The sequence below is a fragment of the Eubalaena glacialis genome, chromosome 2, assembly GCF_028564815.1.
Source record: "Eubalaena glacialis isolate mEubGla1 chromosome 2, mEubGla1.1.hap2.+ XY, whole genome shotgun sequence".
Lineage (NCBI taxonomy): Eukaryota > Metazoa > Chordata > Mammalia > Artiodactyla > Balaenidae > Eubalaena > Eubalaena glacialis.
Window position 1 is genome coordinate 191,418,269 of NC_083717.1, and position 26,186 is coordinate 191,444,454.

The window sequence follows — 26,186 nt, forward strand, 5'->3', positions numbered from 1 at the left end:
ATCTTCTTTATCCATTCGTCTGTTCATGGACACTTAGGTTGCTTCCATATCTTGGCAATTGTAAATAATGCTGCTATGAACATTGGGGTGCATGCATCTTTTCAAATTAGTGGGGGTTTTTCTGAACATATACCCAAGAGTGGAATTGCTGGATTATAGGATAGTTCTATTTTTAGGTTTTTGAGAAACCTCCATACTGTTTTCCACATTTTACATTCCTACCAACAGTATATGAGGGTTTCCTTTTCTCCACATCCTTGCCAACATTTGTTATTTGTGTTATGTTTCATGATGGCCATTCTGACAGGTGTGAGGTGGTATCTCATTGTGGTTTTGATTTGTATTTCCCTGATGATTAGCGATGTTGAGCACCTTCTCACGTGCCTGTTGGCCGCCTGCTTTTCCTCTTTGGAAGAATGCTTATTCAGTTCTGCTCATTTTTAATCTTTTTTTTTTAATGTTGAGTTGTATGAGCTGCTTGTATATGTTGGATATTAACCCCTTATTGGATTTAAATGTACCCAAATAAAGATTTAAATGTACCTAATTCTGCAAAAGTAGCATCCATTAAAATTATCTTTTATTCTGTTAAAACTCTTAAACTATAAAGATATTTTTGATAAATATCTTTCTTATTCTTATGTGTGAATTCAACAGTGGCTATAACTAAAAGTATCTAAAAGTAAAAGTCGAATACTGGATTAATTAAAAAGGACCAAAGTTTATAACTACCTAGCTCCAAGTAACTAAAATACGCTTAAATTCTAGTTTAATTCTCCTTTTTCCTCCACAGAATGATCACAGGACAGCACACTTATTCATTTTCTAAGAAGCAAAATCTTGGCAGTTAGTTCTGTGAGTTAAGAACCTAGAGAAAAATAAGTAAGTAAAACTTGAAGTTCCTATCCTTGGGTAGGATGATTTGTTCACAGATATTTAGTGGTATTTCAAAAGAATCAATGTGTATAAAGGAAATAAAAATCCCCAATATGGACCAATGATGGGAATATGTTATGAATCAAAAATTATTTTTAGTCTAATTCAGCAGTCTAATTCAGTAGTTGTTTCATTCATTTTTAGAACTACTTAATATTACATTTTATGATCCTCCACAAATGACTTAAACATTTCCATATTGGTATAGCACTGGCTGATAACTCTGTGGCAACCCACAAGCCCATGGAAGACTCTGTGTTTGAGAAGTGATTAAAGATGGTGGTTTCATCACTTTTCATTGAACCATCATTAAAACATGGGCAAACTAAATAAAAGAAACACCCAGAAGGACCAATGGTGAATGTGGATTTGGTATGAAGCATGGATGTTGATTGATCACACATGTTCTCTGAGGTCCATTATAAAAGGAGATTTTGTTCCTGGAGTTTTATGATTGTATTGTTATTCATGGATCAATTAATAAGTAAATACAGAAAGAACAACGTGTCTGGATCGATGATGAGTTCCATGGGGTATCTGAAACAGGAGTTTTGATTAAACCCATATGCACTTCTGAGGTCCATTGCAAAGAGACACATGGTTAAATTATTCCCTCTGTGGGAAATGAGCACATGGTACCTTGTGTTTGTACTTTTGTGGTTCTTGGGGATGGATTGTATTTTTATTATAAAGTTGACCCATAAATAAGTAAAATGTATCAATAAATTAAAAAATATAATAAGTCATGTACCTATTATTAAGGAATGTAATGAAACATGGATTGTTATTAAAATCTAGCTGAGACTCTGACTCTTTACTATACATTAATAGTAGAGACTGTTACTGCTCTGGAAAGTGGTATATGTATGGTCATTTGTATATAACAGTTTTTGTTCTGTGTTGGTGGTGGGTTGCTCACTGGTTGTGGTATTAAGGAAATGCAAATGCATTTACTTGTATAAATACTTGTTTAAATAACCACGTAATTGAGAGCCAGAGACCACTGATGAGAATGTTTTGTAAGACAACACTTCTAATTAATCCAATCCTTTTTTTTCATTGATTTTTGTTAAAACAATAAAAAAAGAAGCAAGTCTGTTATTCTCAATGGCAATGACCACAGATAGACATAAATTTTGTTCAGTGTTCTTGTCTAGTGGATAAGGTCACAGATACTGATATGTTTGTATAAGAGAAAGAAGGTATAATTTTATATCTCAATCTATTTTTAAGAAGTCAGCAAACCACAGACCAATTCAGAACACATGTTTTGATATCAGGATACTGATTCATCTTGTTTTCTGAGTCAGATATTCTAGGAAAAATTCTAAGCTCTTCTATTTTTTGAATGGTACACCTGAACCTTTCCAAGTTCCAGTAATTTGATTCTGGGTTAGTGTCTAACCATTTTGAGTTTTCTTTAGAAAAATAAAGACATGATAATATTATTCCCTGAAAAATAAAATAAATCAGTAGGTGAATGAATCCGTAAGTCCATATAGTGGAGGATTGATGAGATTGTACCATGAAACATATTAAATATGTCCAGTTCTGCAGAAGTAAGTCCAATAAGATGATCTTGGCTCTTCCTATGTAAGTAGCAGGTAAAGTCAGATATCTCTAATTGTAGTTTTAATTTTGTGTTGAATAATGAATTCAGTGGTATTCATATTATTTAATAGTAAAATTTAAGTAAGTAAATAAAGGAGTGCCATTCTTAGGAAAATGATGAGAATGTGTTATAACAATTTGAAAAAAGCTAACTCTATAATTTTTAATAATAGCCTCTTTTTTTTCTTTATAGAATGAACACCACACATCTGATTTAATCATTCTCTAAAGGTGAAGACCCTTACTTCTGAGACTAAGGAGCTTAAAGACCGAACTAAGGAAACATCAATGTTGGTGTTCTAAGCTCCGATGGGGGTTATTAATGGGATCCCACTAAATTATTTCAATAAAATAAATAGTTAAATAGTACATGAAATTAAGGAATGCCAGTTACCAGCCCATGATTGGAATGTGTCATAAACTAACATTTATGATTAATTTGACTCAGCCCGACTAAGGACCATTACTAAAGTGATGGAGGGCATTTCACATATTTTCAGAGCAGTTTAACTTCCTACTTAATATTCTTGCCACATTTGCTGAATCCATTTCTTCATTGATTAAGACCTCAGTTGTTAACTCTTTGAGGCTGGAGTACTTTGGAAGATGGCAGATGTCATTTTTGTCAGTTGTGGGCTAAGATGATAGGTCTGTGGTTGTTGATTACACTAGCTTTAATGTAAGGCCAAATCAAGTGAAAGAGTAGCAGATGGGCACTAATCTTAAGAAAGGGATTGATATGAAGCAAGCACGCTGATTAACCCCTACATGTAAAACAGAGCCTCACAGTGAAAAGTGACTGAGTCTGTTCGCTCTGCATGAACAGGGGCAATGAACAGATCTTGGTTGTATTTAAGGCTTTTGTTCTTAGTTTTGCGTCACCGAAGGTTATTGATTGTATAATTATTCGTGAATTCATGAACGAGTGAATCAGTTCAAGAAGGCATAAGTGGATGAAGAAATAGAAAGACATGCCTGGGTCGATGATGGGTATTGGTGGAGGTATCTGAGTCAATAACTTTGATTAAGCGCTCTGTGTAACTTTGAGGTCCACTATGGAAAGAGAACTAGTAAATATTCTCTGTAGACATTAACTAGTAGTAGAAGTTAGGAAAAGACAATAAACTTGTTCCTGGGCTTTTGTGGTTCATGGATATGGATTGTATTATTGCAAGTGAATCAGTGCACGAATAAAGAAAGAAATGTACATCTGAAAAACGAAGAGATCTGCTCATGGAACAATCAGTAGAGTGCAATAAAATAAGTATTAATATTAATACAATTCTGAAGTAAAATGAACAGGTTTAGTCTGTAATCCTCTTTCACATGGAACATAAGAGTATCTGTGGTCAGGAGGCAATGTTTTGAGTTTTGGTAGTTTGCTATTTTTTAATTAGGAAAAGGAAAAGTGTTTGCATCAGTCAATAATCTATTAAATAACCATGTACTTAACAGATGTTTATATTCGTGGAAATTTGTAATCGTTACAGATCTTAATCTTGGGCTAGGTGGTGGAGTTAATAATGTTTATTATATTATTCATAACTAAGAATTCAATACTGGATTAGTAAAAAAATCACATTTTTGAGCCAAAGTTTATTGTTATCTAGTTCTGCCTGACTAACAATCATTAAAAAATTGAAATCTAGTCTAAATCTGCTTTTTTCCTCCCCAGAGTGAACACAGGACAGCTGATTTAATCACTTAATAAAGAATTGTTATCGTAAGCAAGGAGCATAAAGTCTAATATAAGTAAGTCCCTTGGTTCACATTCTTTGTTTGAATAGTTTATTCATGAGTGTTAGCTGAAGAATTCCAAAGTAATAATTATGTACTACATACGTGAAACATATAAAACACTTCAAGTATGGACCAATGATGGGAATATGTTACAAACCCCAAATTATGTTTAATCTAAATCAGCACAACTGAGGTCATTTTAAAAGGAGATAGAAGGTATTTAATTTATTCTCCGAGATGTTATTATTATATATTATTATTATTATATATTATTATTATATTATTTTCTATTTTCTACCATGGTTGATTTCACCATTTGCATATGGGTAGAGGGGCTGATAACTCTTTTTGGACAGCCCAGAGGTGATTCAGATGGTGGTTTCATTATTTTTCATGGAACCATCTTTGACATACAGATGAATTAAATAAAAGAGGGCCACACAGGAAGCAATGCTGAATGTGGGTTTGATACAAAGCCGGGATGTTGACCCATCCACATGTGCAGGTTTGAGTTCCATTATAGAAGAAATGTCGTTTATTAGCTCTATAGGGTGAGAGCCTAAAATTCAAGGATCTTGTTTTTGGAATTTTGTGATTGTATTATTATTTGTGCATCACAAAATTAATCAATAAATGAAAAAAATTTTTCTAGCAAGGACCAGTGATGAATCTCATGGGGTTTCTGAAACAAGAATTTTGATTAAGCCCATCTGCAACTCTGAGGTCCAAAGCGAAGAGACATCTCATTATTCTTTTTGTGGGAAATGAGCGTACAACACCTTATTCTCAGGCTTTTGGTTTGGGGTATGAATAGCATTATTAGAATAAATTTAGCCTATGAATAAAGAAATATATCAGTGAATGAGGAATAAGAGAGATATATGTGTACTACTTTTTAAAGCATGTAATGAAACATTGATAATTACGAAAACAATTTTGAGATTTTTAGTCCCAGTAAATTAATAGTGAAGGCTCTTATCATTTTTGTAAGGAGCATATGGTCATTTGCACACAAAACTCAATGTTTTTGTTTTGTGTGGAGGCGAGTTGCCAATCGATCATTTTATTAAGGAAAGAGAAATACATTTACATAAATAGTTGATTGAATAAACTGTGTAATTGGGAGGGAAAGCATGGAATGATGATGAGACTGTTTTATTCAACCACATTTGTGATTAATTCAATCTTTTTATGCAATTTTATGTTGCATACAAACAAACTTAAATTAAAGGAACCAGTTTGCTATTCTTTTGGGTAATGACATTAGGACAAATGTAAATATTATTCAAGGTGCTTATCCAGTGTGGGTGGGTCACAGATATTGAAGTTTAATTATAAGTGAACAAATGTATACATTTGTATCTCAATCAATTTTTCAAAAATGTCAGCCAGTATTGCCTCAATGGAAAGCATGCAATGGGATGTAAAGATTGTGATTCATCATGTTTTACACAACTGATGTCCACAGGAAGATAAAGAGTCATAGGCCTTTCCAATGGTGTACATAGACATTTGTAAATAATAGTGTTTCAGTTCTGTTTTGATGATTGTTTAAGCTTTTTGGAATTCTTTTAGAAAAATAAAGGGATGGTATTATTATTCCATGAGTAATTAAATAAAGGAATTAGTGAGTGAATTAATAAATATATTAAGTAGGGTAAAGCTTGGACCATTGGTGAGATTGTGCCATGAGTTGAATCTCCCATGTATCCAATGCCACACAAATAAAGTTCAATAAAAAAGATGATCTTGGCTCTTCGTGGGTAGTAAGTAGGGAGACATATTCTTAATAATTATAGTTATTTTTCTTCTGTTTACTGCTAGATCCAGTGGTGTTCATTGTATTATTTAAAATTAAAAAATTGCACAAGTTAATAAATATAAAGTAGAGCTCTCTCTTTCCAAATGTTGAGAATAGAAAGCAAACCAAGGATTATTGTTACCTGATTATTGATTTTTTAAAATGGGTAATTGTAGATTGATTCTTTTTAAAATTTGCTTTTTACTGCTCAGAATGAACAACTCTACCATATTTGATTATTAGCCCATGGCAAAGATCTTGAGTTTTACCTCTTTGGATAAAGAGAGAAGAGATCTATGTAAGTAATAAAGTTCATGTTCTACTTGGGGGGCTTGGTCATGGGTATCCACTGAGATGTTTTGAAGGAATAAATGGCTACATACACAGACAATTCAAGGTGGTCATGCATTGACCAATGATTAAAATGTGTTAGGAATTCAGAATTATGATTACTCCATTTCAGCATTTCAGCATGACTGAATTTATTAGGACAACAAGATGAAAGGCATTTCACTCATTTTCAGAAAATTTTAATATTCCATTTAATTTTTTTACCACAGTGGATATAAACTTCTCCATTGGTATTTTTATAGACTGTGAACCCACTGAGGAGGAGAATATACAAAAATGGAAAATTTTGCATTTTTCTTAGTTGTGGTATAAAATGGAAGTTCATTGTTCATCTTTAAAATATGGATGTTAAGTGAAAGAGGTCCAAGCATGGACGAATGGCTAATATGGAACTGATATGATGCAAGGAAATGGATTCATTCATATTTTCAATGCTGGGCTGCATTGCACAAAGAGAGCTACTTCTCTAGCTCTGTAGGAAGTGAATGTTCACAGACATATTCATATCTTTAAGGATCTTGGTTTTATTTTCCTAATTAATGGATATTGACTGTATTATTATTAATGAATCAATGAATAAGTCAAGAACAATATATCAAACAAAGGCACAGAATACCAAGTCTGGATCGATGATGAGTATGCGTGGGGCATCTGAATAACATTTTGATTAAACCCAGTCTGTAACTCTGAGGTCCGTTGCATCTTTGGGAAATGTGCTTACAGAGGAAGTCAGAAATATTCAAGGATTGTGTTCTTGACCTTTTGTTGTTTATGAATATGGATTGTATTATTGTAAGTAAATAAATGTATGAATAAATAAAGTATAAATAAAGAGGAGGGCTACACCTTGTCCAATTATGAAAAGAGCTTATGAACCAAAAATTATTGTTAATACATTTCTGAAAATTTGAGTTCAATAAAATAGACCAAGGCTACTCCTCCTTTGGGGGCATAGATATATGTGAACATCAATGTTGTTCTTGGTTGGTGGTGAGTTTCTGGCTGTATGTCTTACTTTAAGAATATTTACATAACTGTACAATAATAATACTTAATAAATATATTCAATAGTAATATAACAAATCATGATAAACATATTAATATAACATTTAATAAGTAGTAGTTTAATATAATCAATAATGAAAAATAAAATACAAATGATTAGATAGTTATTGAAACATACAAAAGGTCTAAGCATGAGATTTGAGAATATACTAATTATGAATCCTCTTGTGTTCATTGATTCTTATTTTTAAAAAAGTAAATGCATGTTGTTGATGATTTTTGTGAGTAATCATCAAATGGATAGATTTAGTGTCTCTCAGCATTTTTGTCAAGTGTTCTTAGGCTTCACCAATATTGGTGCTATTATTATAAGTGAGTAAAAGCATAATTTCATATCTCAATCTATTATTTAAAAGAGTACAAACTGTGGGCCAGTTAGGAGCATATGTAATATGTGAAGGAGCATGATTAATCCTGTTTTATTGCCTAGAAATCCACTTAAATAAAAAAGATCTGAGCCCCTCCATCTTTAAGGAAGGATCATATAGACCCCACTCTCTAAACACATCTTGCTGTTAACATTTAAATTCAAACAGCCAAAAATAAAAATTTAGTTCCTTAGTAACACTAGGCACATTTCAAGCTATAAGTGGCCAGTGGCTACCATCTTGGTCATTGCTGATAGAGAAAGTTGCATGTAATAGTATTTAGTTTTGAATAGCAGATGGCTCTATCAGTTTGTATTTCCTTTCAAAAAAAAAAGTCTAGATAATTAAATTATGCTTAGAATTATTAAATAAATGAGTGAATAAATTAATCAATAAGTACATGAGTTAAAGTATATGGCACCAAGGGGTCAGATTGTTTTTTGAAATAAGAATTTAAATTCATCACATTTTGCAAAAGTTTTCCCCATTAAAAAAATTATGTGGCCTTTTTGCGATTAGGTAGGGGTAGAGACAAATATTAATAATAGTTATAATTCTTATATTGGGTGATAGGTTAAAACATCTTCATAAAAACATTTAAAAAGTCTTCATTATTTTATTTCACACTAAAAATTAAGTCAATAGATGAAAAGGATACCACTGTTGGATGGATTGAGGAAAATGTGACACAAACCAATGTTTCTGGTTAATCTAGTAATGCAGAACTAACTTCTATTTTAAAAATCTAAGTTTATACTTTTCATTCTTTTAAAAATCTGCCTTTTCCATCTGAATGAACACTCCACGTTGGATTCAGTCGTTGTCCAATGATGAAGATCTTAGCTGTTACTTCTGTAGGTAAGGAGCAATGTAAGTAACAATCAAAGTTTCTGTTTTTTGTTTGTATGGTTTGTTCATGTGTGGTCACTGAGGTAGTTCAAGAGAACAAAAGGCTGTATACATAAAAACCAAATCCAAGAACACCAAGTATGGACCAATAGTGAAGAATGTGTTATGGGCCAAGGAGTAGAATTAACACATTTCAGCACCTCTGAGATTCATTTTAAAAAGAAATGAAAGGCATTTAATTAATTTTCAGAACCATTTGCTATTTCATATTATTTCTGCACTGCAGTTGGTTTACGCATTTCCATATTGTTAGAGATCCAGCCTATTAATTGTTTAGAGGAAGCTCTTAGAAGGTGGAACTTATTGTGTGTGTTCTAGATGTAGGGTACCATTGTGGTTTTTGGATGTTCACTACAGCATGTTTAAAATTGGGTGAATGAAATCAGCATGGCACAATGATGGGCCATTTTTTGTGATGGTACTGAGATGAAGCAAGGCTACACTTAGATCTAGTCTGAAAGCTCTGTCAGAAATCAGTCTAGAGACAATTATCATAGTTATATCAAGGATCCTGTTCTTGGGAGTCTGTGACTCATGGGAAAATGAAGGTATAAATAACAAAGAAAAAGAGTGCCAAGCCTGGACCAATGATGAGATTGGAGGGTGTCTGAATCAAAACTTTTGATTAAAGCCATCTGTAACTCTGAGGTCCATCATTTAAAAGTGGCCTTCTCTTTTTTTTCCTTTATGGAAATGAGTGTATAGCAGAAGTTCAGAATATTCAGGTGTCTTGATCACAGGCATCCACACCTTCTGGGTATAGATTGATTTTCATAAGTAAATCAATGCATGAATAAATGAAGAAATGTAAAGATGGGTAAATATAAAGGAAGCTGGGCCTGGACCAGTTATGAGAGTATGTAATGAAACATGGATTATTGTTGTATGTTTCTGTAGCACTAAATTCCAGTGAAATATATACATAAAGGCTGTTTGCCCTCTTTTGGAAGGAATATGTATACAGATGTATGTAAGATTCAGAATTATTGTTTGATGTAGGTGGTTGTTTGCTGGTTGGTTGTTTTTACTTAGAGAAGGGAAAAATTACATAAATAAATGCTTATAAAATAATTATTTAATTGAAAAAAGAATGAGCAAAGCTAATCTTCAGAATGTGCCTTATGAAAAGAGTTATTATTAGTCCAACTCTGTTCACTGAGTTTTATTAAAAACAATAAAAGCGTCTAGTTTTTAAATCTCTGTGTAGTGAAATAGACATATGGCGACAATAAATATTATTCAAGTTTCCTATCTAATGTTAGTTAATTCCTAGATATTGATGTATTCTTACATGTAAATAGATGAAGTCCTAATCACAGCCAATAGTCTAAAAGGAGGCAAACATGGCTCAGTAAGAAGCAAGAATAATGACTAATCTTTATGTACTACTAATCCTCTCTTCCTAGTTTAGGTATGAACATATAGACATGTACATGAAGATCATTTCTATTCTGGGTTGTTCATGGGTTTATCACTTTGTGTGTGTGTGTGTTTGTATATTTGAATATATGATTGAGTATTCCATGAATAATTCTATAAATGAATAAATAAAACAATGAACAATTGAATTAATATATGAGTAGGGTCAAGCATAGACCTTGGTGAGACTATGCCATGAATCACAGATTTTAAATTCAACCATTTCTACACAAATTGAGACCATTAAAAAAAGATTATCTAGGCTCTTACCTATGTGGGTAGGGGTCTATAGACAGATATGAGCAATAGTCATAGTTCTTATTTTTTTTTTTTTTTTTTAAACATCTTTATTGAAGTATAATTGCTTTACAATGGTGTGCTAGCTTCTGCTTTACAACAAAGTGAATCAGTTACACATATACATATGTTGCCATATCTCTTCCCTCTTGCATCTCCCTCCCTCCCACCCTCCCTATCCCACCCCTCTAGGTGGTCACAAAGCACCGAGCTGATCTCCCTGTGCTATGCGGCTGCTTCCCACTAGTTATCTATTTTACATTTGGTAGTGTATATATGTCCATGACACTCTCTCACCCTGTCACATCTCACCCCTCCCCCTCCCCATATCCTCAAGTCCATTCTCTAGTAGGTCTGTGTCTTTATTCCCATCTTGCCACTATGTTCTTCATGACCTCTTTTTTTTTTTTTTCCCTTAGATTCCATATATATGTGTTAGCATACTGTATTTGTTTTTCTCTTTCTGACTTACTTCACTCTGTATGACAGACTCTAACTCCATCCACCTCATTACAAACACCTCCATTTCATTTCTTTTTATGGCTGAGTAATATTCCATTGTATATATGTGCCACATCTTCTTTATCCATTCATCCGATGATGGACACCTAGGTTGCTTCCATGTCCTGGCTATTGTAAACAGAGCTGCAATGAATATTTTGGTACATGACTCTTTCTGAATTATGGTTTTCTCAGGGTATATGCCCAGTAGTGGGATTGCTGGGTCATATGGTAGTTCTATTTTTAGTTTTTTAAGGAACCTCCATACTGTTCTCCATAGTGGCTGTATCAATTTACATTCCCACCAACAGTGCAAGAGGGTTCCCTTTTCTCCACACCCTCTCCAGCATTTATTGTTTCTAGATTTTTTGATGATGGCCATTCTGACCGGTGTGAGATGATACCTCATTGTAGTTTTGATTTGCATTTCTCTAATGATTAAAGATGTTGAGCATTCTTTCATGTGTCTGTTGGCAATCTGTATATCTTCTTTGGAGAAATGTCTATTTAGGTCTTCTGCCCATTTTTGGATTGGGTTGTTTGTTTTTTTGTTATTGAGCTGCATGAGCTGCTTGTAAATCTTGGAGATTAATCCTTTGTCCGTTGCTTCATTTGCAAATATTTTCTCCCATTCTGAGGGTTGTCTTTTGGTCTTGTTTATGGTTTCCTTTGCTGTGCAAAAGCTTTTAAGTTTCATTAGGTCCCATTTGTTTATTTTTGTTTTTATTTCCATTTCTCTAGGACCTGGGTCAAAAAGGATCTTGCTGTGACTTATGTCATACAGTGTTCTGCCTATGTTTTCCTCTAAGAGTTTGATAGTGTCTGGCCTTACACTTAGGTCTTTAATCCATTTTGAGTTTATTTTTGTGTATGGTGTTAGGGAGTGTTCTAATTTCATACTTTTACATGTACCTGTCCAATTTTCCCAGCACCACTTATTGAAGAGGCTGTCTTTTCTCCACTGTATATGCTTGCCTCCTTTATCAAAGATAAGGTGACCATATGTGCGTGGGCTTATCTCTGGGCTTTCTATCCTGTTCCATTGATCTATATTTCTGTTTTTGTGCCAGTACCAAACTGTCTTGATTACTGTAGCTTTGTAATATAGTCTGAAGTCAGGGAGCCTGATTCCTCCAGCTCCATTTTTCGTTCTCAAGATTGCTTTGGCTATTCGGGGTCTTTTGTGTTTCCATACAAATTGTGAAATTTTTTGTTCTAGTTCTGTGAAAAATGCCAGTGGTAGTTTGATAGGGATTGCATTGAATCTGTAGATTGCTTTGGGTAGCAGAGTCATTTTCACAATGTTGATTCTTCCAATCCAAGAACATGGTATATCTCTCCATCTATTTGTATCATCTTTAATTTCTTTCATCAGTGTCCTATAATTTTCTGCATACAGGTCTTTTGTCTCCTTAGGTAGGTTTATTCCTAGGTATTTTATTCTTTTTGTTGCAATGGTAAACGGGAGTGTTTTCTTAATTTCACTTTCAGATTTTTCATCATTAGTATACAGGAATGCAAGAGATTTCTGTGCATTAATTTTGTATCCTGCTACTTTACCAAATTCATTGATTAGCTCTAGTAGTTTTCTGGTAGCATCTTTTGGATTCTCTATGTATAGTATCATGTCATCTGCAAACAGTGACAGCTTTACTTCTTCTTTTCCGATTTGGATTCCTTTTATTTCTTTTTCGTCTCTGATTGCTGTGGCTAACACTTCCAAAACTATGTTGAATAATAGTGGTGAGAGTGGGCAACCTTGTCTTGTTCCTGATCTTAGTGGAAATGGTTTCAGTTTTTCACCATTGAGGACAATGTTGGCTGTGGGTTTGTCATATACGGCCTTTATTATGTTGAGGAAAGTTCCCTCTATGCCTACTTTCTGCAGGACTTTTATCATAAATGGGTGTTGAATTTTGTCGAAAGCTTTCTCTGCATCTATTGAGATGATCATATGGTTTTTCTCCTTCAATTTGTTAATATGATGTATCACGTTGATTGATTTGCGTATATTGAAGAATCCTTGCATTCCTGGAATAAACCCCACTTGATCATGGTGTATGATCCTTTTAATGTGCTGTTGGATTCTGTTTGCTAGTATTTTGTTGAGGATTTTTGCATCTATGTTCATCAGTGATATTGGCCTGTAGTTTTCTTTCTTTGTGACACCTTTGCCTGGTTTTGGTATCAGGGTGATGGTGGCCTCGTAGAATGAGTTGGGGAGTGTTCCTCCCTCTGCAATATTTTGGAAGAGTTTGAGAAGGATAGGTGTTAGCTCTTCTCTAAATGTTTGATAGAATTCGCCTGTGAAGCCATCTGGTCCTGGGCTTTTGTGTGTTGGAAGATTTTTAATCACAGTTTCAATTTCAGTGCTTGTGATTGGTCTGTTCATATTTTCTATTTCTTCCTGGTTCAGTCTCGGCAGGTTGTGCATTTCTAAGAATCTGTCCATTTCTTCCAGGTTGTCCATTTTATTAGCATAGAGTTGCTTGTAGTAATCTCTTATGATCGTTTGTATTTCTGCAGTGTCAGTGGTTACTTCTCCTTTTTCATTTCTAATTCTATTAATTTGAGTCTTCTCCTTTTTTCTCTTGATGAGTCTGGCTAATGGTTTATCAATTTTGTTTATCTTCTCAAAGAACCAGCTTTTAGTTTCATTGATTTTTGCTATTGTTTCCTTCATTTCTTTTTCATTTATTTCTGATCTGATCTTTATGATTTCTTTCCTTCTGCTAGCTTTGGGGTTTTTTTGTTCTTCTTTCTCTAATTGCTTTAGGTGCAAGGTTAGGTTGTTTATTCGAGATGTTTCCTGTTTCTTGATGTAGGCTTGTATTGCTATAAACTTCCCTCTTAGAACTGCTTCTGCTGCATCCCATAGGTTTTGGATCGTCGTGTCTCCATTGTCATTTGTTTCTAGGTATTTTTTGATTTCCCCTTTGATTTCTTCAGTGATCACTTCGTTATTAAGTAGTGTATTGTGTAGCCTCCATGTGTTTGTATTTTTTACAGATCTTTTCCTGTAATTGATATCTAGTCTCATAGCGTTGTGGTCGGAAAAGATACTTGATACGATTTCAATTTTTTTAAATTTACCAAGGCTTGATTTGTGACCCAAGATATGATCTATCCTGGAGAATGTTCCATGAGCACTTGAGAAAAATGTGTATTCTGTTGTTTTTGGGTGGAATGTCCTATAAATATCAATTAAGTCCATCTTGTTTAATGTATCATTTAAAGCTTGTGTTTCCTTATTTATTTTCATTTTGGATGATCTGTCCATTGGTGAAAGTGGGGTGTTAAAGTCCCCTACTATGATTGTGTTACTGTCGATTTCCCCTTTTATGGCTGTTAGTATTTGCCTTATGTATTGAGGTGCTCCTATGTTGGGTGCATAAATATTTACAATTGTTATACCTTCCTCTTGGATCGATCCCTTGATCATTATATAGTGTCCGTCTTTGTCTCTTGTAATTGTCTTTATTTTAAAGTCTATTTTGTCTGATATGAGAATTGCTACTCCAGCTTTCTTTTGATTTCCATTTGCATGGAATATCTTTTTCCATCCCCTCACTTTCAGTCTGTATGTGTCTCTAGGTCTGAAGTGGGTCTCTTGTAGACAGCATGTATATGGGTCTTGTTTTTGTATCCATTCAGCCAGTCTGTGTCTTTTGGTGGGAGCATTTAATCCATTTACATTTAAGGTAATTATCGATATGTATGTTCCTATTCCCATTTTCTTAAATGTTTTGGGTTTGTTATTGTAGGTGTTTTCCTTCTCTTGTGTTTCTTGCCTAGAGAAGTTCCTTTAGCATTTGTTGTAAAGCTGGTTTGGTGGTGCTGAACTCTCTCAGCTTTTGCTTGTCTGTAAAGGTTTTAATTTCTCCATCAAATCTGAATGAGATCCTTGCTGGGTAGAGTAATCTTGGTTGTAGGTTTTTCTCCTTCATCACTTTAAGTATATCCTGCCACTCCCTTCTGGCTTGCAGCGTTTCTGCTGAAAGATCAGCTGTTAACCTTATGGGGATGCCCTTGTGTGTTATCTGTTGTTTTTCCCTTGCTGCTTTTAATATGTTTTCTTTATATTTAATTTTTGATAGTTTGATTAATATGTGTCTTGGTGTGTTTCTCCTTGGATTTATCCTGTATGGGACTCTCTGTGCTTCCAGGACTTGATTAACTATTTCCTTTCCCATATTAGGGAAGTTTTCAACTATAATCTCTTCAAATATTTTCTCAGTCCCTTTCTTTTTCTCTTCTTCTTCTGGGACCCCTATAATTCGAATGTTGGTGCGTTTAATGTTGTCCCAGAGGTCTCTGAGACTGTCCTCAGTTCTTTTCATTCTTTTTTCTTTATTCTGGTCTGCAGTAGTTATTTCCACCATTTTATCTTCCAGGTCACTTATCCGTTCTTCTGCCTCAGTTATTCTGCTATTGATCCCATCTAGAGTATTTTTAATTTCATTTATTGTGCTTGTCATCGTTTCTTGGTTCCTCTTTAGTTCTTCTACGTCCTTGTTAAATGTTTCTTGCATTTTGTCTATTCTATTTCCAAGACTTTGGATCATCCTTACTATCATTATTCTGAATTCTTTTTCAGGTAGACTACCTATTTCCTCTTCATTTGTTAGGTCTGGTGTGTTTTGACCCTGCTCCTTCATCTGCTGTGTGTTTTTCTGTCTTCTCATTTTGCTTATCTTACTGTGTTTGGGGTCTCCTTTTCACAGGCTGCAGGTTCGTAGTTCCCGTTGTTTTTGGTATCTGTCCCCAGTGGCTAAGGTTGGTTCAGTGGGTTGTGTAGGTTTCCTGGTGGAGGGAACTAGTGCCTGTGTTCTGGTGGATGAGGCTGGATGTTGTCTTTCTGGTGGGTTTGTCCACGTCTGGTGGTGTGTTTTGGGGTGTCTGTGGCCTTATTATGATTTTAGGCAGCCTCTCTGTTAATGGATGGGGCTGTGTTCCTCTCTTGCTAGTTGTTTGGCATAGGGTGTCCAGCACTGTAGCTTGCTGGTTGTTGAGTGAAGCTGGGTCTTGATGTTGAGATGGAGATCTGTGAGAGATTTTCGCCGTTTAGTATTACGTGGAGCTGGGAGGTCTCTTGTGGACCAGTGTCCTGAAGTTGGCTCTCCCACCTCAGAGGCACATCCCTGATGCCTGGCTGGAGCACCAAGAGCCTTTCATCCACACGGCTCAGAATAAAAGGGAGAAAAAATGGAAAGAAAGAAAAAAAGAGGATAAAATAAAATAAAATAAAGCAATTATAATAAAAAATAAGAAAAAAATTATTAAGAGTAAATTTATTAAGAAAAAAAAATTTTTTTTTAATTTTTAAAAATAGATTTATTAATTTTTTATACAAAAAATAAGAAAAAAATTATTTAGAAAAAATTTATTAAGAAAAAAAATTTTTTAATTTTTTAAAATAAAAAATGTGAAAAAACTTATTAAAAATTTTTTTAAAAATAGAAAATAAGGAAAAAATTATTAAGAAAACATTTATTAGGGAAAAAAAAATTTTTTTTAAGCCAAAAAAAAAAAAAAAAAAAAAAAAACGGACGGACCTAACCTAGGACTAACGGTGAGAGCAAAGCTATACAGACAAAATCTCACCCAGAAGCATACACATCTACACTCACAAAAAAAAGGAAAAGGGGAAAAGTTAATATATCCTGCTCCCAAAGTCCATCTCCTCAATTTGGGATGATTCGTTGTCTATTCAGGTATTCAACAGATGCAGGCACATCAAGTTGTTTGTGGAGATTTAATCCACTGCTTCTGAGGCTGCTGGGAGAGATTTCCCTTTCTCTTCTTTGTTCGTACAGCTCCCGGGGTTCAGCTTTGGATTTGGACCTGCCTCTGCATGTAGGTCGCCTGAGGGCGTCTGTTCCCCGCCCAGACAGAACGGGGTTAAAGGAGCAGCTGCTTCGGGGGCTCTGGCTCAGTCAGGCCGGGGGGAGGGAGCGGTACGGAGGAGGCGGGGCGAGCCTGCGGCGGCAGAGGCGTCGTGACGTTGCAGCAGCCTGAGGCGCGCCGTGCGCTCTCCCGCGGAAGTTGTCCCCAGATTACAGGAGCCTGGCCGTGGCGGGCTGCACAGGCTCCCGGGAGGGGCGGTGTGGAGAATGACCTGTGCTCGCCCACAGGCTTTTTGGTGGCGGCAGCAGCAGCCTCAGCGTCTCATGCCCGTCTCTGGGGTCCACGCTGATAGCCGCGGCTCGCGCCCGTCTCTGGAGTTCGTTTAAGTGGCGCTCTGAATCCCCTCTCCTTGCACGCCGCGAAACAAAGAGGCAAGAAAAAGTCTCCTGCCTCTTCGGCAGCTGCAGACTTTTTCTCGTGCACCCTCCCGGCTAGTTGTGGTGCGCTAGCCCCTTCAGGCTGTGTTCACGCAGCCAACCCCAGTCCTCTCCCTGGGATCCGACCGAAGCCCGCGCCTCAGCTCCCAGCCCCAGCCCGCCCCGGCGGGTGAGCAGACAAGCCTCTCGGGCTGGTGAGTGCTGCTCGGCGCCGAGCCTCTGTGCGGGAATCTCTCCGTTTTTCCCTCTGCGTCCCTGTTGCTGTGGGATCCGCGCTGATAGCCGCGGCTCGTGCCCGTCTCTGGAGCTCGTTTAGGCAGCGCTCTGAATCCCCTCTCCTTGCGCGCCGCGAAACAAAGAGGCAAGAAAAATTCTCTTGCCTCTTTGGCAGCTGCAGTCTTTTTCCCGGACTCCCTCCCGGCTAGCACCGAAGCCCGAGCCCCAGCTCCCAGGCCCCGCCCGCCCCGGCGGCTGAGCAGACAAGCCTCTCGGGCTGGTGAGTGCTGCTCGGCGCCGATCCTCTGTGCGGGAATCTCCGCTTTGCCCTCCGCACCAATGTGGCTGCGCTCTCCTCCGTGGCTCCGAAGCTTCCCCCCTCTGCTACCCGCAGTCTCTGCCCACGAAGGGGCTTCCTAGTGCGTGGAAACCTTTCCTCCTTCACAGCTCCCTCCCACTGGTGCAGGTCCCGTCCCTATTCTTTTGTCTCTGTTATTTCTTTTTTCTTTTGCCCTACCCAAGTACGTGGGGATTTTCTTGCCTTTTGGGAGGTCTGACGTCTTCTGCCAGCGTTCAGTGGGTGTTCTGTAGGAGCAGTTCCACGTGTAGATGTATTTCTCATGTATCTGTGGGGAGGAAGGTGATCTCCGCGTCTTACTCTTCCGCCATCTTGCCCCTCCCTCCCATAGTTCTTATTTTTGAGTGATGAATTCAACAGTGTTCATTATATTATTTAAAAGTAATAGTTAAATCAAGTAATAAAAAGGAGTGCTGTTCTCAGGTCAGTGATGAAAATGACACTTGAATCAACTTAATGATTAACCTAGTACCATGCAACTAATGTCCTTTTAAATCAATCTAATTCTCGACTGTTCATTCTTTTGAACATTGGCATTTGACTCCACAGAATGAAGACCGTGGTGCTTTAATCAGTCTGTTTTGAGGAAGATCTTGACTGTTACCTTTGTGGGTAAGGATTCTAATGACTAAAATAAAATAATAATAGTCAAAAGATCTTGTCAAAAGATCTTGGAGTGAATTTTTCATTAGTGTTTGTTGAATTATTTAGATTAGGAAGATGCAAGAGAGCTGGAAGAGGAAGGATACAAAGCAAGGATGATAATTGATCCATACATACCTCAATGAGGGCCACTACAAAAAGAGATCTCATCTATTGAGAAAGATCTAGTTTATGGGAAAAGAGCCTATACACAGATGTTGGTCATATTCAAGGGTCTTGTTCTTGGCTTTTTTAAAAATTCATGGATATTGGTGTTATTACTGTTGGTGGATCAATGAATGGATCAATGAACAAGGGTATAAATGAAGAAAAAGATTGCTTAGCCTGGATCGATGATGAGTACCCTGGGGTGTCTGAAGTCAAGGACTTTGATTAAACCCTATAACTCTGAGGTCCATTACAAAAAGATTCATTCCTCTTTGTTATCTCTACAGGAAATGAACTTGTTCAAGGAGTTAAAAATATTCAAGAGTTTGTTCTTGTGCTTGGGTTTCTGAGTATTGTATTTTCAGTAACTCAATGCATGAATAAATTGAGAAAGTATAAATGAAAAAGGACAAAATGGTTTATTCCTGGTCCAAATATGGGAGAATGTAATGTAATATATGTAATATAAAAATCATTATTAATACATTTCTGAAGCACTGAGTTCCAGTAAAATAAATTGATTAAAGCTGACCATTTTGAGTAAAGAGCATTTCAATAAATGGGTGTAAGAGCTCATGCTGTTTTTCTGGGTTGGGTTGTTGGTTTTTGTTTTATTAAGAGAAGGGCAAAACATTTACTTAAATTAATTATTGATTAAATAACGATGTAATTGAGAGTGGGCTTATACTTGGACCTATGTTGAGAATGTCACATGACCAGTTATGATTAATTCAATGATCTTCTACTTTTTAATTAAAAAAAAGAACAAGAAAAAATTATCTGATCTTTTTTCTGTGCCTAATGAGCATATGGACAGGCATTAATATTGTTCTGTTTCTGTGGAGTCACAAGTATTAATGTTATTATTATAAATGTATCAAGGAATAAGTTAATATTTTAATCAGTTCCTTGAAAGAAGGTAACGCATGGCCCAGTGAGGACCATGTGTTATGAAACAAGGAGAGTGATTAATCCAGTTCTAACAATTGCTCTCTAGATAAAAAAAACTAGACCTAGGCTCTTAATTTTTGAAATGGTCAATATATTTAGAGAGGATTTCTCTTCCTGGCTTGTTGGTGCAATTACTTTAAAAAAAAATGGAAGATAAAATGACTCCAATAAAAAAAAAAAAATGACTCCATGTATAGCTATATACATACATACATATATAAAGGTGGGACAAGCATGGACAGTTGCTGAGAATGTGCTCGAATCTAAGACTCAGATTAACCGAATTCTCTCCAAGAAAGGTTCATTTAGAAAGTTGTTATAGCTCTTACCTGACTGGGTAGGGGACACACAAGCAGACATGTGTAATAGTCATAGTTCTTATTCTTTTGTCTGGTGTTGCTTTCAGAGGTGTTCATTATATTCGTTACATTTAATACTTGATTCAATCAATCAAGCAATATACCATGGAGAGTTTTAATATACAACAAGCACTAAGGTTTATTCCTCATCAGTTGTTGACTTGGAGTCAACTAGAAAAATCTGCATCTAGCCTCTCCTATCTATCTATCTATCTATCTACCTAATCTAATCTGTCTATTTTCATATTTGCTTTGTACTCTACAGAATGGTTGCGCAATGATTCAATTAAGGACTATAGAAACTTACGTAAGTAACAGTCAAAGTAATTGCTTCTGGTTTGGTGGTTTGTCATGGGTGTTAACTCTGTTATTGGAAGGGAATAAATGGCTACATGTACAAATTAAATGAATGGAGATCATGTGTGGGCCAATTCAGTACATCTGTGGTCAATTAAGGAGAAAAAAGAAAGACCATTTTATTTATTTTCACAGTTAATTATTCAATTAATTAATTAATGTACAATGTATTATCAATTTTAATTTGAGTCACAGTTGATTTAAACCTCGCTCTATAAAGACATGGTTTTGTCACATTTAAACAGTAAAATGGGGTCAATATAAAGTATTGTATTAATTAATCTATATAGAAAACATTGTGGCCAATTAATGAAATATATATATATTGTCAGTGGGAAGTAATTCTATAGAGAAATGTTAGAGATATTCAAGGATCTTGTTTCAAGTTTTTATGACCTCCAGGCATTTATTTTATTATTATTAGTGAATTGATGACTTAATCAATAAAAACATGCAGACATGATTGAAGATAATGAGGGCCAATCCTGGACCAATGGTGATGCTGGTGGGGTATGAGTCATGGATGATGAGTACTTGTCTGGAACTCTGAGGTCCAACCCAGTAAGAAATCTAGTCTATACCATATGTCCGTTAGAAATTATCCTGTAGACATATGTTAGGAATATTCAAGGATCTTGTTCTTAGTTTTTGTTATGGAATTTGATTCTGTTATTATAGGTGGATCAACGAAAGAATCAATCAGTAAATACAGTTGACCCTTGAACAATGTGGTGTAACCCCATGCAGTTGAAAGTCCTTGTAAGGCTATCTCTGCTTCAGAAGCAAAAGAATTGATAAATGACTCACCCAAGACCAGGAATCTTAAATAGTTTGGATAGAGTCAGGACTCAAACCCTGGTTCTTTTGATACCACATGTTGTGATCTCTAATCAAACACAAATTTTTCCCACACTTAGTTGATTTAAAGATCCCTAAAATGAAAATACAGGTACTATATTTATTGAAAAAAATCCTTGTACAAATGGACCCATGCATTTCAAACCCCATGTTGTTCAAGGGTCAACTGTATAAATAAAGAGGGTGAAGCATTGTCCAATTATGATAATATGTCATGAAGTAAGAGAATCTGTTAATATATGTTAAAAACACTGATTCAATTAAGAAGGACATGGTTTTATGTTATTTCTTTGGCTAATGGTTCTATAGAAAGTACAAGTAATAATTATTATTCCTATTCTGGCTCAGTGGCAAGTTTGATATTTTCTTGAGGGAAATATCAATAAATATTACCCCCAATTAATGAATACCTAAATTACTGATGTAATGAAAGGTGAAATACAAGGATTAATGAAGATAATATCTCAGTTTTTTTTTCATCTTCTCTGCTTTGTACTTCTTAGAGTGGGCGCACCAAGCCAACTTAAACATCTTGCATGATCGTGAGCTCTAAGTGTAAGAAATAGTCAAAGTTCTTGTCTTGTTTTTGGTGGTTTGTTTAGGATGCTAACTGTAATATTAAAAAATAGTTAAATATAATAAAAAAGGCCAACCATGGCCCCCTAATAAATACGGAACTGACATGAAACGTTATATTGATGAATCAATATTTGCAGCCACGTAGGTGATTAGCGAAATGTAAATTCAAGGAGGCAAATGATTCTATAGAGAGATGTTAGAGATTCTTTTTTTTTTGAATTTTATTTAATTAATTAAATTTTTATACAGCAGGTTCTTATTAGTTATCTATTTTATACATATTAGTGTATACATGTCAATCCCAATCTCCCAATTCATCCCCCCGCCCCCCCACCCCCCCCACCGCGCTTTCCCTCCTTGGTGTCCATATGTTTGTAGAGATTCTTGAAGGTCTTATTTTCAAGTTTTTTTTGACTCATAGATATTTATTTTACAATTGTTGCTTTATCGATAAGTTAATCGGTAAAGAAATGTAGAAGTGAATGAAGAAAAAGTGGGCTGAGCCTGGACCAATGATGACCACTGGTAGTGTATGAGTCATGGATGATGAATACTATGTGTCAAGAACTCTGAGGTCCATCACAATAAGAGATCTAGTCTATTTCCTCTGTTGGAAATTGCCATATTCACAGATGTTAGTAATATACAAGGATTGTGTTCTTGGTTTTTGTGTTCAAGAACTTTGATTTTATTAGTATAAACAGATAAATGAAAGAATCAGTCAATATAAACAAATAAATATGAATAAGTGAAGCACTGTAAATTATGAAAATTAATAAATCCCTAAGAGGCTGAATAGCTGAAATGTGGAGAGCAAAGTCAATGCAGATAAGGTCTCAATTTTTAAAAATCACCTTCTGTGCTTTGTACTTCTCAGCATGGATGCATTGGAGCTGATTTAAGGATTCATCTAAGGTCACAAGATGTCTGGTTGTCTCTGTGTTTGGCACATAGAAACAAATGTGAGCTTTTATGGGTAAACACTCTGTATTTGAAAAGTATGAAATATAAACAAAGAATGCCAGACATGGTCCATTGATTAATAATGCAGCATTATATTGATTAATTCCTATATGAAACTTTGAGGGTGATTAATGAAAGAGATATATCAGTGTAGTAAACAATTCTATAGACAGAAGTAAAACTATTCAAGGCCTATGTTCTAGGTTTTTTGTGCTTCATAGGTATTCATTTTATTCCTATTAGAGAATTTGTTGAATTAATTACTAAACAAAGGTAGATGAGAGTGGGGAAAAAAAAAGGCCAGGCCTGGGCCAATGATGACCGCTGGTGGCATATGCATCGTGGATTGATGAATATGTGTCTGGAACTCTGCGGTCCAACATAAAAAGAAATCTAGTTTATTGCCTCTGTTGGAAATGATCCTATAGACAGATTTAGGATTTATTTTATAAAGCTCATGCTCAGGGATCTTTGTGTTTATGGATTTTGATTCTATTATAATAAATGAATCAATAAAGAATCAATGTACAGATGTAAATGAATAAGATGAAGAGGGTGAAGCATCGTCCAATTATGAAGAAATTTAAGGCTAGAGATAATATTAATAAATATGGAAACACTAAGTCAGTTAAGAAATAAATGGTTCAAGGGTGTTTCCTCTAGCTAAGCATGTTATAGATAATATAAATAATGGCCAGTATTTATTCTGGGTTAGTAGAAAGTTCAATGTGGTTTGTTTTCTTAGGAAAAAGTTATATACTACCCAATTCATATATAACATAATCACTGAAAATTAAATGTAGATACAAAGATCAGTAGAGGAAACATCTCAATCATGTTATCATCTACTCTGCTTTCTATGCTTTAGAATGGACATGCTTTAGCTGATTTAAACATATGTCTTGGTCAACAATCTCTGAATTTGCCTGTACATGGAAACCAACGTGAGTTAATAGTCAGTGGTCTTATCTTACTGTGGGTAGTTTGTTTAGGGTATTCTTTGAAATATTAAAAATAATATTCACTATAAGAAAAAATACTAACCATGGTCCAGTGATTAAATTGGAAATGTATGAATCATTGTTGATTAATCTATCTTTAGAATAATGAGGGTGATTAATGAAAGAAGTGTACTCAATTAGGCAGTGGTTCTAAAGAAAATTATAAAGATACTGAAGGTTCTTGTCCTTGAGCTTTTGTGACTCATAGATATTTATTTAATTACCATTAGTAAATTGATAAATTAATCAGTAAACAGAAGTAGATGGGAGTAAGAAAAAGAGTCACAAACCTGGACCAATGATGACATCTGGTGGCGTAGGAGTCATATACGATGAATACCACGTGTCTGGAAGTCTGAGGTCCAACACAAAACAAAATCTGGTCTGTTTCCTCTCTTGCAAATCATCCCTATAAACAAGGATATTGTTCTTCTAATTTTGGATCCATGAATTTCTGTTATTAATATAAATAGATCAATGATAGAACCAATAAACAAAGTATAACTAAATAAAAACAAGAATGAAGCCTTATCAACCATGAGTATATGTGGTGAGGCAAGGAGTATTATTAATATAAATTGAAGAAACTGATGCATATTAATAAATGGATGGACCAAGGGTGTTAGCTCTTTTTCTAAGGATCATATCATTATATTCATATTTATGCTTATATATGTGTATAAATCATGGAAAATAATAAATACCTTTGTGACTGAGTAAATGAAATGAGGAAAACAAGGACCAATTTAGAGAAAGTCTCAATTTTTTTCTATCATCTACTCTGCTCTGTACTCCTCAGAATGGACGCACGCTAGTGGATTTAAGCATCTTTCATAGTCACGTGCTCTATAGACCAATGTGAGTAATGCAGTAAGCAAATTCATGTCTCTGAGAGCTTCTTTTTTTCCTCAAATATTCACTGTATTGTTAGAAGTGTGGAATAGAATTAATATTAGTAATAATGAGTTAATCAATGAACTTATGCAGATGAGAATGAAGAAATAGAGGCCCATGTATGAACCAATGATGATGACTGATATCGTATGAGTCATGGATGATGAATACTACGTGTCTGAAACTCAGGTTCAGTAAAAAAAGAAATATAATCTGTTGCCTCTATTTGGTATTACACCATAGACAAATATTAGGAAAATAAAAGAGCAATTTTCTTGGTTTGTGTTCATGAATTTTGATTTTACTTTAAAAAAAATAGCCCAAAGAAATAAGTATAAGTATAAATAAGTTAAGATGAAGAGGTTGAAGCATATTCACTCTTAATATATGTGGTAAGGCAATAAAAACTATTAATATTGATTGAAAATACTGAAGTTCATTAGGAAATGTAAATGGTGCAAATGTCATACCTTTTTGGCTAAGAATGATATAGACAATGAATAACAGTCAAAGTTCTTATTCTGTGGTAGTACCAGGTTTGATATTGTTCTTTTTTCTAAGAGAAAAATAAGAAATATGACCTGAACTTATTATATTCCTAAATGAGTGACCAGATGAAGGTGGAATGTGTGGATCAATAATGAGTATCTCAATATTGTTATTATCGCTCCTGCTTTGTACGCCTCAGAATGGATACACTGGAACTGATTTACATATTTGGCCATGATCAGGACCTCCATGGATGCCCCTGTGTGTAAGAGCATGAAGACCAATGTGACCAACAGATTTCTCTCATGGTTTAGGTGGTTTGTATAGGATATTCAGTGTAATACTAAAAATTATTAAATATATTCAAAGATGGCCAAACATGGCTTAATGATTATCATGGAATTGACATGAAACTTTGTGTTGATTAATCGATATTTGCCACAATGAGGATGATTATTGAAATAGGTATATTCCATGAGGTAAAAGATTCTATAGGCAGAAGTTAGTATTTAAGATCTTGTCCTTGAGTTTTTTGATTCACAGATATTTATTTTATTACTATTAATGAATTAATAAAGTGATCACTAAACAAATGTAGATGAGAATAAAGAAAAAGAGTCTAAGCTTGGGCCATTGATGATGACTGATGGCATAAGAGTCGTATACGATGAATACTATGTGTCTGAAACTCTGAGGTCCAGCAAAAGAAATCTAGTCCATTTCCTCTGTTGGAAGCGTTCCTATAGACAGATATCAGGAATATATAGGGACCTTGTTTTATTCTTTGTGGTTCACGAGTTTTTAAAAATATTATTATAAAAATGTTACTGGCCGAATAAACAAGTATATAAGTGACTAAAAATGAAGAGGGTTAAGTACTGTTCATTACTTAAATACATAGTAAAGAGAAATAATATTAATATAAGTTAGAATGGATAATTAACGGATCAAGTGTATTATGCATTTTTGAGTAAGGATGATATAGACAGTGATAAGTAGTAGTCAATTATTGATCTGAGTCTGTTGCAAGCTTGATGTTTGTTTTATTAAGGAAAAAACAAATAAATAT

The 26,186-nt window shown here is 35.1% G+C and overlaps 11 non-coding genes and 1 pseudogene across 11 annotated transcripts; all 12 read left to right on the forward strand.

The window, feature by feature from the left end:
- The first annotated feature begins 1,445 nt into the window (after window positions 1-1,445).
- On the forward strand, window positions 1,446-1,520 carry LOC133086046 (small nucleolar RNA SNORD113/SNORD114 family). The gene has a single exon (XR_009699830.1). It is a non-coding gene; the product is annotated as a small nucleolar RNA SNORD113/SNORD114 family (small nucleolar RNA).
- Window positions 1,521-3,523: 2,003 nt separating this feature from the next.
- LOC133086040 (small nucleolar RNA SNORD113/SNORD114 family) lies at window positions 3,524-3,601 on the forward strand (annotated as a pseudogene).
- A 1,340-nt stretch (window positions 3,602-4,941) lies between these two features.
- On the forward strand, window positions 4,942-5,016 carry LOC133086038 (small nucleolar RNA SNORD113/SNORD114 family). Its single transcript, XR_009699824.1, has one exon. It is a non-coding gene; the product is annotated as a small nucleolar RNA SNORD113/SNORD114 family (small nucleolar RNA).
- A 2,045-nt stretch (window positions 5,017-7,061) lies between these two features.
- Window positions 7,062-7,136, forward strand: LOC133086028 (small nucleolar RNA SNORD113/SNORD114 family). The gene has a single exon (XR_009699815.1). It is a non-coding gene; the product is annotated as a small nucleolar RNA SNORD113/SNORD114 family (small nucleolar RNA).
- A 2,225-nt stretch (window positions 7,137-9,361) lies between these two features.
- Window positions 9,362-9,435, forward strand: LOC133086018 (small nucleolar RNA SNORD113/SNORD114 family). Its single transcript, XR_009699807.1, has one exon. It is a non-coding gene; the product is annotated as a small nucleolar RNA SNORD113/SNORD114 family (small nucleolar RNA).
- Window positions 9,436-18,844: 9,409 nt separating this feature from the next.
- LOC133086029 (small nucleolar RNA SNORD113/SNORD114 family) lies at window positions 18,845-18,917 on the forward strand. Its single transcript, XR_009699816.1, has one exon. It is a non-coding gene; the product is annotated as a small nucleolar RNA SNORD113/SNORD114 family (small nucleolar RNA).
- Window positions 18,918-20,819: 1,902 nt separating this feature from the next.
- On the forward strand, window positions 20,820-20,890 carry LOC133085995 (small nucleolar RNA SNORD113/SNORD114 family). Its single transcript, XR_009699789.1, has one exon. It is a non-coding gene; the product is annotated as a small nucleolar RNA SNORD113/SNORD114 family (small nucleolar RNA).
- A 1,385-nt stretch (window positions 20,891-22,275) lies between these two features.
- Window positions 22,276-22,350, forward strand: LOC133085976 (small nucleolar RNA SNORD113/SNORD114 family). Its single transcript, XR_009699770.1, has one exon. It is a non-coding gene; the product is annotated as a small nucleolar RNA SNORD113/SNORD114 family (small nucleolar RNA).
- Window positions 22,351-23,040: 690 nt separating this feature from the next.
- LOC133086015 (small nucleolar RNA SNORD113/SNORD114 family) lies at window positions 23,041-23,113 on the forward strand. The gene has a single exon (XR_009699805.1). It is a non-coding gene; the product is annotated as a small nucleolar RNA SNORD113/SNORD114 family (small nucleolar RNA).
- Window positions 23,114-24,025: 912 nt separating this feature from the next.
- LOC133085975 (small nucleolar RNA SNORD113/SNORD114 family) lies at window positions 24,026-24,100 on the forward strand. The gene has a single exon (XR_009699769.1). It is a non-coding gene; the product is annotated as a small nucleolar RNA SNORD113/SNORD114 family (small nucleolar RNA).
- A 650-nt stretch (window positions 24,101-24,750) lies between these two features.
- On the forward strand, window positions 24,751-24,823 carry LOC133086002 (small nucleolar RNA SNORD113/SNORD114 family). The gene has a single exon (XR_009699794.1). It is a non-coding gene; the product is annotated as a small nucleolar RNA SNORD113/SNORD114 family (small nucleolar RNA).
- A 920-nt stretch (window positions 24,824-25,743) lies between these two features.
- Window positions 25,744-25,818, forward strand: LOC133085985 (small nucleolar RNA SNORD113/SNORD114 family). Its single transcript, XR_009699779.1, has one exon. It is a non-coding gene; the product is annotated as a small nucleolar RNA SNORD113/SNORD114 family (small nucleolar RNA).
- The last annotated feature ends 368 nt before the right edge of the window (window positions 25,819-26,186 follow it).